The sequence below is a fragment of the Chenopodium album genome, chromosome 11 (genome assembly GCF_948465745.1).
Source record: "Chenopodium album chromosome 11, dcCheAlbu1.1, whole genome shotgun sequence".
Taxonomy (NCBI): domain Eukaryota; kingdom Viridiplantae; phylum Streptophyta; class Magnoliopsida; order Caryophyllales; family Amaranthaceae; genus Chenopodium; species Chenopodium album.
The window spans coordinates 33,046,132-33,056,903 of NC_137844.1; positions in this window are offsets into that span (position 1 = coordinate 33,046,132).

Sequence of the window (10,772 nt, forward strand, 5' to 3'; positions counted from 1 at the left end):
ACCTAAGAATGCTACCTTTTCCAACCAAAATTCACACTTAGAGAACTTTGCATAAAGATTGTTTTCTCTCAGTGTTTGCATAATTGCCCTCAGGTGTTCTACATGCTCTTCTTTGCTATTTGAATACACCAATATATCATCTATGAACACTACCACAAACTTATCCATAAATTGATGAAACACCCTGTTCATCAAATCCATAAAGATTGCCAGAGCATTTATCAATCCAAATGGCATCACTGTAAACTCATAGTGTCCATATATCATCCTAAAAGCTATTTTAGGAATGTCTTCACCTGCAATCATCAACTGATGATATCCGGACCTCAAGCCAATCTTAGAAAACACGGTTGCGCCTTTCAACTTATCAAACAAGTCATCAATCCTTGGAAGTGGATACTTGTTCTTTATTGTCACCTTATTTAATTCTCTGTAATCAATACACAACCTCATGCTCCCATCTTTCTTCTTAACAAACAAAACTGGTGTTCTCCAAGGAGATGCACTCGGTCTGATGTATCCCTTGTCTAACAAATCCTGCAGTTGCTCCTTTAATTCACTCATCTCTGCAGGTGCCATTCGATATGGTGCTTTTGATATTGGTGTTGTTCCTGGGACTAAGTCTATAGTGAAATCAATTGCTCTCTTAGGTGGCATTCCAGGGATCTAGTCCGGAAATACATCCAGAAATTCATTCACCACTTCAATGTCTTCTGGCTTAGTTGCCTCATCATGATCCATGTTTCTCACACTGCAAAAGTACACTAGATGTCCCTTTTTCATGTACTTTTCCAACTTTAACATAGATATCAACCTAGGGCATTTGGCTTCGCCATGCATCCAATAAGTCACTGACTCATTCTCACTTGTGTTCATTTTCACTTTCTGCGATCGACAACTTATTTCTGCATTGTACTTGCTCAACCAATCCATTCCCAGGATGACATCAAAATCCTTTAACCCAAACTCAATGAGGTCAGATTGAAACACTTTCCCCTCGATCTCTAAAGGTACATTCCTAAAGATTTTGGTACAATTCACTACCCCACCCGTCGGAATGGTTATTGGTAAATCTACTACTTCTACTGTTTTCAAACAGTCTTTAAGTTTCAAAACAATTCTTTTCGAAATGAAAGAAAAAGTTGCACCAGAATCAAATAAAACTTTAACAAGAATAGACTGAACAGAAAAAGTACCAGTGATGACATCTTTCGTGGAATCAGCCTCACGCCTACTCAACACATTCAGTTTTCCAGCAGTTCCACTTTTCTGCTGATTGTTCCCATTGCTGCTATTATTGTTGTTCTTTGCTCCGTTCTGCTGCGCTCCCTTATTCCCAGTGAAGTTATTGTTGTTTCCCTGAAAGTTCCTTTGGGTTCCTCCTGAATTATTGTTTTGCTTATTCCCATTAGAATCTTTGGAGAAACACTCGTATTCCCTATACCCCAACTTGTTAAAAGCACGACAAGGCAACCAGATTTCCATCAGAGTCCCTTCCAAGATGGTTATTGCAAAAATAACACCTCTCGTTTCTGTTATTCCCTTGGTTATTGTTTCTAGCCCCTCCATTGAAATTACGTCCTCCTTGACGATTGTTACCTTGGGAATTGTTGTTATTGTTGTGGAAGTTATTGTTGTTATGGTGGTATTTTTTGCTTCTTGAAGTTATTCTGGTTACCCTGTTGGTTCCCAGAGTTCTATCCCACCTCTTTCCTCTTCTCTTTCACTTCCACATCAGCCAATTCCTTCTTTTTCTTCAACTCCAAAGCATACAAGTGTGCAGCTTTGCCATACACCTCATCCAAGGTTTCAAACACTTATCCACATAACTTCAGCTGTAAATCAGTAGTCAAACCACTCTCAAACTTCCTAGCCTTTGCCTTCTCTATAGAGACGGACTCTTCAGCAAAACGAGACAGCTCAATAAACTTTGTATAATATTCAGTCACTAAAAATTCTCCTCCATCTTGAGGTTTGAGAATTCCTCAGCCTTTTGCTTCTGTAAGAAGCTAGGGTAAAACTTATCTCTCACTTTCTCTTGAAACTTAGTCCAATTGAATCCAAGTAGCGCTCTAATAGTTGTCTCATTTTGCTGCCACCAAAGATTAGCTCACCTCTCAAGTAATGAGTAGCACAGCCCACCTTAGAATTTTCTGGGCATCCAACTGCCCCAAACAGTTTCTCAAATTCCCTTAACTAATTTTCTAGTATGGTAGGGTCAGGCTCTCCTTGATAGGTTGGTGGTTTGCTTTGGGCCACCTTCTTCAAAAGTTCACCCTCAGCATCCCCATTGTTGGTTGAATTCCTAGCTAACTGTTGGTCTACAACTACCAATTATCTCACTACTTCATTCAAATCATTTCCATCATTACCAGAATTACTTCCCCTTGCCATTTTGCTTCTCTTGAATTAAGAACAAGGGTTTATATTAGAGACGGCTTTGGTTAGCTCTCAAGGAAAACACTCATCTGTTACTTAACACCCTCGAAACATTCACAGTAATATTTGAAGCTAACAAACTGGGATAGCACAAGCTAAAAATTCCCTAAATTTGTAGCTTTGTCAATCAATTATTGATTGCTAACCAACCATACATTTAATAAAGCATCACATAGATAAATAAAAATAATTCCCATAGATTCCCATAGCTTAGAAATAATTTATTGGAATTAATTTGCTTGGAATTTGGCTATTGGAATAGTGATGTGAAATGGAAGATTTTGGAAAATAAAATGAATTTACTTATTAATAATATAAATAATTTAACAAATAAATAAATAGAATTTTTATTTATTAAAATAAAATAGCATTATTGAAATAAAATTGAGTTCTAGAAACTTATGTACCACATAAGCTCACAGACTCACTATGGTCATGCCACTTATTATTTTAAAACTGAAAGAATAGTAAACTGTAATTAAAACTGAAAATCCATAACGAAGAAATCTATAAAAATCTAATCCTTTCGAACGTTATCTCTCTTGTCTGTCGACTACTTGTAGCTACCAGGGTCGAACTCAGGATCATCTGCCTCCTCCATGAGTTCAGGTGACTCGGGTTCAGGTTCTACCTGCACAAACTCTCCCTCTTCCTCCTCATCAGAAGAAATTTCTATAATGATTGGAGTTGGAAGTGGATTTGGATTAGAAATTTCCATGAATGAACTATCTTCCTCCCCTTGCTCTTCATTCTCTGCTTGACCGCCCTGTGAAGAAGAAGAAGAAGAGGAACTTCCTGACTGGTGACTAGGAGAAGGGGGATTTTGCCCCACTGGATTTTCGAAATATTAGTCATGGTATGGAAGGTGGAGTCGTCGATAATGGCTTTCTCGACCCTAACAAGATAAGAAATCAAAAATCTGTAATCCGGGTACCACTGTCCATAATAGTCCTTATATTTGTAGTAGTTCGAGATGTCCCCTGGTAAATAGAAATCAGAAATTTTGGATTTGACAGCATAATAAGGAGGCTCATCAGGCAAGGAACGGACAATTATAGCTGATATACGATCAGGGCTATCAAAAACCATGTCCCTTAAAACATTGCTCCTGTAGGAACAGTAAAAGCGAATCTTTTGAACATAATCATAGGGATGTTCATTAGGTTTCTTAGTGAGAGTGCCTATTTCGGTGTATCTGCTAGGAAGATTCGGCATCCTGTAAAGAAAAGACTTAGAAAAGAATTCCCTTTCCCAAAGAAAACAAAATAATACAGTTCTTGCATGAATTAGGTTCAATGTTCAATCAAACAATTTTCTTATTTCTAAACACATAAATACATATCCTCAAGCAATTTATTCACATGATTTAACATTCACAACCTAAATATTTAATGCATACAAGAACATGATTATTTCTAACTTATATGCCCAAATTCTTTCCTACCCATTCTCACCAACATGCTTTAAAAATAAAAACTGTAAACACATAATACTTACCTTATTCCTTGCTTTCCTGCAAAATGAACAAAATAAAAAAAATATTTTTGACTCCTTTTTTTTAATTTTATTTTCGAAATTAAATAGGAAAGAAGACCAAAATTTTCGGCCCTCCCCCCTAAAAAAAAATTCGGACCTTCCCAAAAAAAAAAAAAAAAAAATTCGGTCCATATTTTTTTAAAAAAAATTCGGACCTCTTTAAAATAAAAATAAAAATAAAAAATTCGATTTTTAAATTTAATCAATAAATATTTGATCTTCCCAAAATAAAATAAAATAAAATAATTCTCTAAAAGTTTTCACCAATAAATAAGTACTTGGCCAAATTTAAAATTAAAACACTTTAAAACACGTTTTTGGCTTTAGTGGTAATAAAATCTCAAACCAAGGCTCCCAAATACCACTTTGTAACACCCTAAAAATTCCTTTCTTTTAAAATATTTGTTTTGCCCTGTTTAAAACTTTAAATAGGAATATCTAAGACATTACCGCCACCATGAAAACGGCTAAGGAAACTATCAAAGACACACAGCAGAAGACTAATTTCAAAACCATTCAAAACAAGTCAACTTAAAAAGTCAATCAACAAAAGTAAAGTCAAACCAAAGTCAAACGAAGTAAAATAAAATCGACCTATAACTTGGAACCATCATAGGCCCTTATTAAAACCAAACAAACTTTAAAACTTTTGCGTTAGTCATGCATGAAATAATATCATAAATAATTAAAGCATTAAACACATCATATACTTATAGAAACTAGCATGATTCGCTCTTCACTCATGCCCATTCATGAATATGCTTCATCACCTGAAAAGCTTCTCTCTACTTGTTTCCACTACTCTTCATTAAAAATGGTTCATCATAGGGCCAAGATAAAGACAAGGCCCACAAACACACAAAACATACAATTAGCAAAGCTGAGTACATAAGCGTAATTAACACACTAACATGCAATTGCCTATCAACACACAACTTACCTTGTTGCACCTGTTTTTCAAGCATACAACATTTAACAAAACTTCTCACTAGACAACTACATAATTTAATTAGCGTTGACTATGCATCGAACGGGTTTCCCCACTAACCTCCCCCAAATAAATTGAGGTTACTGACACGGGAGCTAACCGTGCCAGCATCAATAACCACTCGTAAGTGGCGGAATTCCTGCGCATAATAATAATAAAAGGAATGTATAGCGTCCTTTACTCCAGTAGAAATTATGATCAAATATAAAGTCACATAACTCCCCCCATGTGTTCATACTCAAGGTATATACGTTCCAAGAGTTTTGGTGCGTAATCTCTTTCACTTTACGTTATTTACAAATTATTAAACTTGGTGATGACTCTCAAACCATAATCATTCAATCAACAATAATTATTCAAACAATCAAATATACCAATTTAATTCTTAAATAATTAGTGACCACAAAATATTTAATGTTGAACCCTTTTTAATTCTACATCGGTGCTAATGACACCTTAAACGCATAAAGCGCTACAAATCCTATCCCTCGGTGTTAAAAACACCTTAAGTGCACTAAGGCACCCACATATAATTTATTCCTCGTGTACTTAGACACTTACATAGCTCTTTTCCCATGCTTAAAGCATCAATAAAAATTATATGAACCATAATAAAATTCCCTTTTAATATTCCAAACCAAATTAAACATTTAGTTTAATTAAACATGCTCTCTAACATGCCATAAATAAAAGTGTGGTTCATAAACAATATTCCAAACTATAATTTTCCATCCATTAATCCATCACAAATAAATCATGCTTCATAATTCAATCACCAACAACAACCAAATCATAATTTCCATTCCAAATCTTGCATAATACTACTTGTAATCAATTAAACATGTTTAGCATGCTACTACATCAATAAAATGTGCTAATTACGCGAACGTACCTTGTATACGATCTTAAAATCGCCACAACTAATAGAAATCACTCACTTCAAAGTCTCCTACAATTTAAAATCATAGAAGAGTATTAAAATCCTCTCTACACAAATTTCTAGCAATATATACTATTATAAAACCCCTCATAATTTAATTAAAATAAGCTGAAATTATATTTAAAACATCATACTTTAAATCCAATTAATGGGTAATTGAAATTCCTTAAAGAAACTTGATTTTTAATACACTACCGAAAATTCCAGCTTTATATTTTAATGAAAACTTGCGGTAATTAGGCCTTAAAACACTTTAATCAAAGATTTAAACCATTGTATATCATAATCCTTCAATAATTAATTATTCAAGAACCTAGAGTTTCAAAAATTGGGGCTTTTCAATTAAAATAAAATCTAAAAATGAATTTACATGATACTCATAATCAAACATCAAAATCAAATCACAAAACTCATAATTAATAATTAGATCTAGGATTAAACTAGTTTTTAAAACAAAGATTTAATTTTTATTTTTATTTTTGTTCGAAAGAGGTGGCAGCCGACAGCCACCACAGCTGCTGCCAGCGCCGGTAGTGGTGGTGGCCGGCGGTGAGGGGGAAGCCGAAAAGGGGAAGGGAAAAAAGGAAAAAGAAAAATAAAGAGAAAGGGAGAGAAGTTTACCTTGGGTTTTCTCCACACTGGGCAAAGTTTGATTTGCCTCAAGTGTTGAATATTTATACCCCTTCTCTAGAAACCCCTCTCCCTAAACTTTTCCTTTTTTTTTTTAATCTTTCCTAATCCCTTCCCTAATAAAACTTTACTAAAATAAAACTTTCTTAATTTACACCCCAACTTAAATAAAATAATTAATTAAATAAACTCTCCTTTTATAAAATATTTCTAAACTTATTAAAATAAATAATTAAAATACGTTAAATAAAATATTTCAATTTATTAAATACTTCTCAAAATACTTATTTTAATTAAAATACGTATAAAAATACGAGGTATAACAATGATCCCTATCGTTTCACGCTGGGTCCTGTCGTTCGCGACAGGAGCCAGTTTTATTCTAATTCAAATTCTAATTCTTTTCTATCATTTCCGGACTATTTTCTCTATAAATAGGGTCGTATTTCCCCGTTTTTAGTCACCAACGATCATCAATAGTCATCTAATTCTATTATTTCTCTCTTTTAAAGCAATAGCTTATTCTTCTCCCTCTTTCTAAACCTTCCTTTTACAATACCGTATTCATGAGTTCTAGATACACCTAGCCAAGTTCAAAGTTACCTTCGCCCTAGACGTGACAGGTTGATAATTTATGAGAGTTTGGTCCCAATTCTTATTTCAATTCTTTGATTAGATTTATTGTTTAATATTTTCCTTGAAGTTACTAATGTGTGTATTGTTTTGATAGAAAGAGATACGAGGCATCGAAGTAAGTAATTCGATTATTTACTATATAGAAAGCATGTTTAGATTATATTAATTCCTAGTATCATGTTAGGATGCTTTTATTGCCTTCTAGTATCATGTTTAGGCTGCTTCCTATTTTCTTCTGTCATGTTAGTATCATGTTAGGGCTAAAGCTTTGATCTTTATTGTTTAGTGACATGCTAGGATTTGTTATTAATCTTGTTAGTATCATGCCTAAGATCTTGCTATTATGATTATTCTTTGATGAGAATATTATCATGATGATTGTTGTTATTATGTTGCTTGATATTATTATTGTTATTGTTTGATCACGTCCTGTCTTGCAGGATTAAAGGGAATTTGTACTTGTAATCACGCTTAATAAGATAATTAATAATCTTGTTTAGGCTAATATGATTATAATTCAAGTGATCGCAAATAATAGATTTTTCTGTGCATTAATATTCAACCAACATAGATTAAACAGGTTTAGGATTAATATATTGATTGTATGTTAGTCATAAAGCGCACATGAATATGAGAAGAATAAAATAGAGGCCTATTTTTAAGGCAGGTTCAATATCTTTTAGGTTGGATTTGTACCTTCATCCCCGAATATCCAGTCATGGTTCAAGGCCACTTTGGAGTTAGCGATCTCATGGATCATGAAGGGGTATAACCTTCACCCTGTGAATAGTTTACAAGTTCCTAAAACTTGTTGGCGACTCTTTTTCTCTAGCTTCCTTCCCTTTAGACACCACCATATTTAAGTGTATGATCACAGTGGGGCTCAAGTGTGGGATGCTTGAAATATTCCTTACAGTTTTTTGGCGACTCTGCTGGGGAGGATTTCTATTTTAATTCCTAAAATTTATTTTGGCAATAATTTAGAATGAGTAGATGAGACTCGAAAAGTTCTAAGTATTCATGTGCGTAATTTTGATTTACATTATTGGCATAAGCATAGAAAATGTCCGCATTGGAAAGACCATCCGTAATGCGTCAAAAACATAGGATTTTTACACGTAGGAAATTTGGGAAATATCTTTCACAACTAGAATCGAAATAACACTACGAAAAAAGTTGGAAAATTCAAAGAACAGAAAGCTGCTGAGGCATGTAGGAACCGGCGCCGAGAAAACAGTGCCAATGCCATGCGATGGCTCTGTCGGCGTGCAACAGCAATGTCGTTTGGCGACAAGGTCATCGTCTGGAGATAGGCCCTGTTGTCTCACGCCATGTTCTTCCAATACCGAGCCAAAAATTTACCTTCTTTGTTTCGACCGATTCCAGTACTGTTCGCTCGATTCTACTTCCTGATTGAGTTTTTCTCACTTTTCAGAACCCATATGTGTTCTACTTATGGCCATAACCCTCTGGGAATTCACGCTCCATCTACCCAATCGAACGCTCATGGCAACGAAGGGTACATACGAGTTTGTGAATTCACCAAACTGTGGAAGCGAGTTTAACTCGCGGGGTCCCATCCACACGCGTCAACCCTTCCAAAGGTAAGTCTTGCACGCGGTGCATCCGAACTTATAACCATGGACCCTCTTTGACCAACCCTTATCCTTGAACTTTAGAGAACTAGAGCCATGGTTAGGTTGCAAACTCATTGCATCATATTGTGCTTACTTGACTACTTGTGCATTCTTTGCTTGTGCATAACTTATGTGTGTTTACACTAACCGTTTGTTTGACTTGTGAATGAGTCCAAATAAACTAATTAATGACTAAAGGACTTTGCTTAATTAATTAATAAATTAATATGAGTAATTAAAGTCTAAATAAATTGATCAAACCTGACTTAGTACGACTGTAGGCTTGTCCTTTTAGAGTAAAACACTGGAAATAAACCCAGACTACTGCTTCAGTAATGGCGCATGCGTTTGGCCTGTGGCGCGACACGCTAGTGTCCAGCGTTATGCGATAGCGTTGTCGCATCGCGCTGGTCCTGGCGTTTGGCTACAGTCTCGTTGCTTAAGCGACGGTCCGGTTTTTTTTTTTTTTACTCGAGTCCTCACGTTGAGTCTAATTAATCAGTCTATTAGCAGCAGAAGCTATATTTAGTCCTTAATTGAGTCTAAGCACATAGTCCCATGGTCTTACACAAGTGTCAAAGCATGTCACTTTCACTCACTATTAAAGCACACACTTTACATGTACGTTTCTCCTTGACCATGTCTAGAGAGTCTTGTATACGCGTGTTTTCCGTCATTTTTTTAGGGGGGTAAGTCGGATATTAATCCTCTAATTAAACCATACTTGTTTAAACCCTATACTTGAACCATACTTGTTTAAACCCTATACTTGATTCCCAAAAATATGCACCCTATTTTTGCCTTTTGTCTTTTAAAACCAATAAGGTCAAAGTCAATTTGAGTCAAGTCATTTAAATAAATGGTTTAATTTACAGTACTTGGTCAAGAAGAGAAGGGCGGCTAATCAAGGACAACGCTTTTGTTCAAGTCTTACTTTTTGATAAACCGATTTATCAAAAGAGAAAAGCTAAGAGGATAATGGCAACTCAAGAAGAAGTCAATGAAGTTAGGAAAAACTTGGCCAATGTAACTGAAATGATGAAGGCTATGGCTCTTCAAGTCAATGACTCTGCGAAACAGCAACAGATGCAGCGAATGGAGGAAAGCTTGAACAAGCTCTCCAACGACTACAAGTTCCAGGGCATTAGCTCACAAGGGGTCTCAGTGGACAAGGAGCTTCTTCCGCAGAAGTTCAATGCCAATGACATCCCTAGGTTCAAACCAATTGACAATCCTTACTTCCACTTCAGGGCTTTTGAAACCATAATGAATATTAAGGGGATTGATAGGAAAGTCTTTCACTCTTTGTTCTCTCTATCTCTTGAAACCGTTTGCCAAAAATGATTCTTTTCCCTTGACAAAGAAAATATCTCTACTTGGGATGGAATAGTAAATGCTTTCATTGATAGGTACAAATGTAACATTCAAGTTGAAACTGACCATAGAGAACTGGAAATGTTAAAGCAAAAAGAGAAGAGGGTTTTACTTCCTTCTTTAATAAGTGGAGGGAAACTTCTGCTAAGATGGTCGAGGTGCCTAGCGAAAAAGAATCTGTAAGGATGTTCGTTAAGAATCTCCAGAAAAAGTACTCTAAGCATCTCAAATATCAAAGAAATTTGAACACTTTCAAGGCCATCTATGACATAGGAATTAACATTGAGCACGACCTTACGAAAAAAAAGCTGCTAACAACTCCAACAGTGGCTGGAAAGGAAAGAAGAACGACAATCCTTCTTCTTCCAAAACCACCCACTCAAACAACGTTAGTACCTTTAATTTGAATGAAGTCCTCACTATGAATAATTAAGGACAAAAGAAGCCATTTAGGAAAAACTTTACTCCTATTGGCATGAGTTATGACACCGCATTTGATCGCCTTCATGCAAAAGGTCTTATAACTCTCATTGGACCATTTGGAGATCCACTAGTCGAAAGGAGGACGGCTAGTTGGAACCCCAATGCACAT